This window comes from Hevea brasiliensis, chromosome 7 (assembly GCF_030052815.1).
Source record: "Hevea brasiliensis isolate MT/VB/25A 57/8 chromosome 7, ASM3005281v1, whole genome shotgun sequence".
In the NCBI taxonomy this organism is placed as follows: domain Eukaryota; kingdom Viridiplantae; phylum Streptophyta; class Magnoliopsida; order Malpighiales; family Euphorbiaceae; genus Hevea; species Hevea brasiliensis.
The window spans coordinates 13,480,165-13,487,015 of NC_079499.1; positions in this window are offsets into that span (position 1 = coordinate 13,480,165).

The window sequence follows — 6,851 nt, forward strand, 5'->3', positions numbered from 1 at the left end:
TAATGTTTTTTTGATAAATTCTCACATTTGAAAATTTTAAAATTATTAAAATTTAATTCTTTTAATTAAAAAGTTATTTAAAAAAATGAATTTTACAAGAATTTATTATGAAATTTTTTATTAGATATCAATAGCACCCATTTAAATTATATTTATTTCTTTATAAATAAGGGACAAAATATGAAAATAAATATAACTTCACTTATCAATTATTCTAAATAATATTATTATTTTAAAAAGTATTTTAAATACATGAATTTTCTTAAAAATTCATTTAAATTATAGCTTGTTTGGAAACACATTAGATAAAGAACTATAAAGTGGTGCTACACATGCAGAAACTACAAGTGAAGTATGGGCTGACTTGCAAGAAAGATTTACACAAGGATTGGCACCAAGGGTGTATGAACTAAAATGTGCAATTGCATTGTTACAGCAGGCAAAGACACCCATTTCAACTTATTATGAAAGAATGAAGGCTGTTTGGAATGAGTTACAAGCACTCAACCCTGTACCCACCTGCACTTATGGATGCACTTATGGGGCTACTGAGAAAATGCAATCCATGCGTGAAGAAGAGAAAGTTTTTTATTTTCTCATGGGCTTACATGAAAACTTTAGTGTTGTTCGATCCCAAATCTTGAGCATTGATCCTTTGCCCACTTTGGACCGAGCTTATGCTCTCGCAGCCTAAGAAGAAAAAAAAAAGAATCTTGCTATAGATCACACACTTGTGATTGAATTAACCATGCTGCTCACACGTGGAGATTCAAATGGAAAACGAAACACTAACATTGCAGCAAATGGTGGATGGAGGACAGATAAGGGGCATTGCAGTCATTATGAGAAAGGAAATTACAGTTGTGATAATTGTTTTGAAATCATCGGTTACCCAAAACATTGGCAGAATAAGACACGCAACTCAGGAGGCCATGCTCACAATGAATCAGCATCTCATGGTCGAGGGGGTGGGCCTTTGACCTCCCAAAGAACAGTGGCTAGTTCTGGATTTACAGGAACCATTGACAGTGGCTCCACAACTTCACCCATACCAGGACTCTCGACTAAGCAACATTAACAGTTGTTGGCTCTCCTTGTTAGTGACAACTCTACCTCTCCTACTGCAAATCTAGTGAACAATTTATCTGGTAAGAAGTTTAAACCTTGGGTTATTGATACAAGTGCAACGGATCATGTTTCTTGTAATATTGATCAGTTATCTACTCTTATTATGCATCCTAATATTCCACCAGTGCAAATTCCTAATGGTGATTCAGTCCAAGTTAATGATTTAGGGACTGTCTACTTGGATAGGAATCTTGTATTAAAGAATGTTCTTAGAGTACCAAATTTCTATTTTAACTTGGTGTCAATAAGTAAGTTGACAAAGGACTTAAATTGTACAGTAACCTTTTGGCCTAATATTTGTGTTATACAGGACTTACCATCAATGACGCTGATTGGAATGGGTAAAATGAGCGATGGGCTATATTATTTGGAAATAAGAGAAGAGGGCAAGGTATTAATGGCTCAATGTTCACAGAAGTCTAGCTTATGGCATCGACGATTGGGGCATCTTCCAATGGATCATCTTTATCTTGTTCCAACTATATCTATTACTCATGATGATAAGAAAGGAAATTTTTGTGATGCTTGCTGTAAAGCAAAACAAACTCATCTGCCTTTTCCTCTCCATATCAATAAATCATCACATATTTTTTATTTAATTTACTGTGATATCTGGGGACCATATAAAATTGCATCTATGACACATGCTCACTATTTTTTAACTATCGTTGATGATCATAATAGGGCAACTTGGATTTTTGTGATGAAATTTAAATCTAAGACATGTGGTTATCTACTTTATTTCTTTAGATGAGTGCAGACACAGTTTAACACTATAGTAAAAGCTATTTGCACGGATAATGGACTTAAATTTCAACATCGTGAACTTTTGGCTTATTACATGAAGCATGGTATTAAGAGACAGTCTAGTTGTTCTCACACTCCACAACAAAAATATGATTTGACTTTTTACATAATAACACAATAAAGAAAATATATGATTTCCCTTAATTCATGAACTATAATGTCGGAAAATCACAGATTTGCACCTGTGGCAAAACTTGTTACAATCCGTTATTTACTTGCTAATTCTTTAGTCAGAAATTGGAAGCATCACCAATTAGATGTTAAAACTGCCTTCCTTCACGGTGACCTCGATGAAGAAGTATAAATGAAGATCCCGCAAGGATTTGCTCGAAAAGGGGAGACGCATGTGTGCAAGCTTCAAAAATCACTTTGCCGACTTCGACAGGCTTCTCAAAACTGGTATCACAAATTCACTACAGCATTACTTACAATCGATTTTCATCAGTCTCATGCTGATCATTCTCTATTCACCTTTCATCATGGCTCATCCTTTGTTGCTTTTTTAATTTATGTGGATGATGTCATTATTACTGGCAATGATACCATCCGCATTCGCCAACTCGAGTTATCTTGATCATAAATTTTACATTAAAGACCTTGGAAAGCTTAAATATTTAGCACGCTCTTCTTCTGGTATTGTCATATGCCAAAGAAAATATATACTGGATATTCTTGAAGACAGTGGACTTTTAGGTGCTAAGCCCTCTTCTTTTCTAATGGATACTAAATGCAACCTTCATGATGATGCAAGCCAATGGTTCAAACCCAGGTCATTATAAACGCTTAATAGGCCGACTTCTCTATCTCACTATCACACGGCCTAACATCAGTTATGCCGTCCATGTCCTCAGTCAGTTCATGCACTATCCATGATAATCACATCTTAATGCTGCCTTTTGTGTGTTGCGCTATTTGAAAGGATCTCCTAGTCAAGGCCTTTTCTTTCCTTCTAATGGCTCTTTATCTCTTCAAGCATACTGTGACGTTGATTGGGCTAGTTGCCCACTATCCATTATTCCACCACAAGTTACATTGTGTTTCACGGCTCATCTCCTATTTCTTGGCACTCCAAGAAACAATCTATAGTATCTCGCTTGTATGCCAAAGAGGAATATCGTGCTATGGCTTTCACTTCTAGTGAAATCATCTGGCTTATTTGTCTTTTGAATGATCTCCAAGTACCTTGTCATTAACCAGTTCCACTTTTTTGTGATAATCAAGCAGCTCTTCACATTGCTGCCAATCCTGTATTCCATGAATGGACAAAAACACATCGAGATCGACTGCCATTTTATCCGACAACACATTCAATCTCATACTTTAATTCCCAAATCTATTTCTTCTCAACACCAGTTGGCGGACATCTTTACTAAAGCACTCAGTCGAGCTTGGTTTTTTGAGTTATTTAGCAAGTTGGGCATTTTCAATCTTCATGCGCCAACTTGAGGGGGAGCAATGGAGGAAAATCTATGATTTTTCGACATTATATTTCATGAATTAAGGGAAATCATATATTTCCTTTATTGTGTTATTATGTACAAAGTCAAATCATATTTTTTGTATAGGATCCTTAATTTTAGGCTTTAGCATTAATACTCTGCACTATATATATGTAACATTTTTCTGACAATAAAATTATCCAAGAGAATTCTCAAATTCTTTAATGTCACCATATAAAAAGAGCCTCCAAACACCTATTCAAGTACGTTCTTTTTTAATACACAACTAAAATACTATTTCATTGCCATCTCAATATCTTCATTGACTTAATTATTGGAATAGCTACTGACCTCGTCTTTTTCTTAGTTTTAGGCTACTTGAGAACCTAACATCCATCATCTGATGACTCAAAGAACCACGGCAACAACAATAAATGTTCGATAAAATTTGACAATTCACTAATAACCACAATCGCTTAAGAAAACATGTTGTTAGTTTTTTCCATAGATAAGATGCCACTTCTAATGTATTGATGTTAATTAAATCAAGTAGTTTAGTAAAAAAAAGATAGGCCAAGTGAAAAAAAAATTTTATACATATTTTTAATTTTAATCAAAATTTATAATTTTATTAATTTAATTGTTATATTTTAATAATTTTTAATTTTTGCAATAATTTATTTATTTTAAAATTGTTTAAGTTGAATCAATTAATAAAACTTTTTTATGAAAATAATGATGCTTGTTAATAAAATACAAAATACAAATTTTTTATTTTAATGAACACACCATTTAATAATAATTTTATATGTTTTCATCTATCAAAAAACTTGATTGCTTAAGTGAAATAAATATCAAAATAAAAATTTGAATATTAAAGTTTATATTGAAAAAATATGTAATTTTTTTATAAATCACAATTTAGTGCTTAAAATACAACAAAATCATAATTTAATCCTTTATTTTTTATGAATAATTAACAAGTTAATTCTTGAAATATGTTTTAATTAACAAAATAATCTTTATATTAAAATTCACCATTAGTGAGTTGAAAATTATAACATTTTAGTCCATCTCATTTCATTTTTTTTAATGATTTATTCTCTATAATTTTAATATTTATAACAATTTAATATTTTAGACTTAAGTTGATTGCTTCAATTGCGGTTAATTAACAATAAATTTTAACAGAATGGACTAACATGTTTTTTGATAAAAATAAAAAATTCAACTATAATTTTTATCATACTTCAAAAACTAAATTATATACATATCATTTAGTAAAAGATATGACTAATTAAGGGTCTGTTTGGCATTGCGTTTAGAGGTCTGAAACTACTTTTCTGAATAAAAATACTATTTTGGATACTATTGAAAAAAGTAGTTTGAAAAAAGTTTTTTTGTTATTTTAATATTCTTATGACTAAAATTTATCAAATTTAATTTTAAATTATTTTTTAAATACTCTCTAAGTAGTATATTTAGAAAAATAATTTTCTCAACAATAGTTCCAACAATAATACCAAACAAGCTCTAAGTGGAGGATCTGTCAAATAATAAGACTTAGCTCAATAAGCCAAATGTTATTTCCCTATAGACTGACAAACAAAATGTTGTTAAAAAAAAAAATCTCTTAACCGCATAGAGCCAAGAAAGTGTTTATCTTAATTTATAAGTATTTAAAATTTAAAATAATTATGTATTTAATTAAAATATATATAAGTAGTTGACATATTTAATAAAAAGCAGTTTATAAGTACATTTATAATTAAAATAATTAAAGAAGTGCTAAATTATTTTCTCAAATAATAAATTATATTAATTTAATATTTTATTATTATAATATTATCAAAACATATTTTAATCATATTATAATTTAATTTAATTTCAAATTAAATAAAAAAATATTTCATTTAAATCAATAAAAAATAAATTTTAAATTTATTACAAATAATGTAAATAATTTATTTAAATTGTTTGAGGAAAATAAATTTTTTTAACATGAATATGAGAATAAATACAATAAAAATAGATAGTAAAATTATAAAATTAAATAAAAGTTTTACAATAAAATATTTGATTAAAGTAACTTATAAACATTAAAATGAAAAATTATTCTCTTTCAGTTTTTTTTTTATGATTTATAAGCTCTAAAATTAGTCATTTTAAAATTATAACTTATAAACTGATTTGATTAACTTATAAATTAAGATAAATACTTTCTGAAGAAAGAGAGACTATTCTTAAATTATAATATGTTTTTTTTATTCTCATTCATTCCTCCTCTTTTCATAATCATGATATTTAAAGCTAAGTTTTTAAAAATCCATTGGATTAAAAATCCGTTAGCAATTCAATTCAGTTTATAAGGTATTTAAATAACGCCTTCTTTTTTTTTTTTTTTTCTAAATGATTGCAAAAATAAAAATAAGATAAATTATTAGATACTTAGTATAAATAATTTTCTATTTCATTTTTTTTTTGAAATAATATTTATTTTTATAGAAAAAATAAAATAATGATAATATCAACATATATAAATTTGGATGTAATTCATAGTAAATAATAAGGAAAATGGCAAAAAAATAATTTATATATTTTTATAATTATACTTGGAAACTTTCTTTTAATAATTATATCATGAGTTATTGACAGCAATGCAATTATAATTAATTTATCATTAACTGCATCATTAGAAATTAACGAAAGTGCTATTTCAGTAATGTCCCAATTTATTAAATTATCCCTAAAAAATAATCTTTAATTAAAAGAAAAGGCTCTATGATTTCACTACCACCTCACACGAACAATTTATAAATTTAAAAATTTTTTATTTGGCTAATAAAAATAATTATTTAAGGTTGAGCCATTTAATTATGACGGATTGGATTTAAAATAATAAGATAAATATAATTATTTTAAATCTTTAACTTTTAAATTTCTAATATTATAAATCTAAATTTATAGGGTCAAAGCCCTCCATCCAATTCATTCATTTGTCTTTTTTTCTCATCTACACCTAGGGGTGAGCAATCGGTTCAAACCGAACCGAACCGAATCGAACTGAATTAAATTATAAAAACTGAACTGTTAATTTTAGAAATCGAACCGAACTGAAATTGGTGAAAAATCGAATCAAACCGAATTGCTTTATTTCGATTCGATTTGATTTAAACTAATCGGTTTGATTTTTGATTGATTTTTTAATTTAGACTTGATTTTTAAGTTATTTGGTCTAATTTTAACTTTGGTTTGAACCTAATAACCATTAATCAATGAAATTAAACAATTAATATATATATAATTAAATATAATTCATAAATTTTCTATAAAAATAAATTAATTCAAAAATCGATTCGGTTTGATTTGACTATATAAATCACTATTCGGTTCGGTTCGGTTTAATCGATTTTTTCTCTTCAAACAGAACCGAACCAAAATATCCAAAATTTTTATAAATTAAAATCGAACTGAATC